The sequence below is a fragment of the Myotis brandtii genome, unplaced genomic scaffold, assembly GCF_000412655.1.
Source record: "Myotis brandtii unplaced genomic scaffold, ASM41265v1 scaffold207, whole genome shotgun sequence".
Taxonomy (NCBI): Eukaryota; Metazoa; Chordata; class Mammalia; order Chiroptera; family Vespertilionidae; genus Myotis; species Myotis brandtii.
In genome coordinates, this window is record NW_005357736.1 from 163026 (window position 1) to 163532 (window position 507).

At 70.4% G+C, this 507-nt stretch overlaps 1 protein-coding gene and 1 long non-coding RNA gene across 2 annotated transcripts in view; both read right to left on the reverse strand.

The window, feature by feature from the left end:
* The window catches only part of COL7A1 (collagen, type VII, alpha 1), a 48956-nt gene that overhangs the window by 21378 nt on the left and 27071 nt on the right, over positions 1 to 507 (reverse strand).
* Positions 219 to 507, reverse strand: LOC106725960. The gene is made up of 3 exons (XR_001361975.1): positions 484 to 507; positions 341 to 385; positions 219 to 264 (listed from the first exon to the last, which is right to left on the reverse strand). It is a non-coding gene; the product is annotated as an uncharacterized LOC106725960 (long non-coding RNA).

Consider the following 507-nt stretch of genomic DNA (forward strand, 5'->3'; position numbering starts at 1 on the left):
GTGGCCGTGGCCGGGCTGGAGGGAGCTCAGAGGCGATCAGGGCCTCACGAGGGCACAGACAGAGGGACGCGCAGTGTGACCACAGACACGTGGAGCTCACAGTGAGCTGGCCACGCGGACCGTGAATGTGACGCGTGGAGTCGGACACGTGCTGTCCACAGACGCCGACTCGTACGCGAAGCACAGACGGGCGGGAAGGGGCCACACACAGGCACTCACATCCTCCCCAGGGTCTCCGGGCTCCCCCGCTCGGCCGGCTTCTCCCTGCACAGAAAGGGGGTGAGGGTCTGGCCACCCTCCCTCCCCCCGCCCAGCGCTCAGCCTGGGGCCAGCCCCTCACCTTCTCTCCCCGCGGCCCGGGCAGTCCACGCTCCCCTTTGGCTCCCTGCAGAGACGGGCGGAGGCAGCAGGTCACGGGAGGGCAAGCTCCGGAGGCCGGAGGTCAGAGGTCAGAGGGCACGCGGACGGAGGCGCCACACTCACCGGCTGTCCCACCAGGTCTCGGGC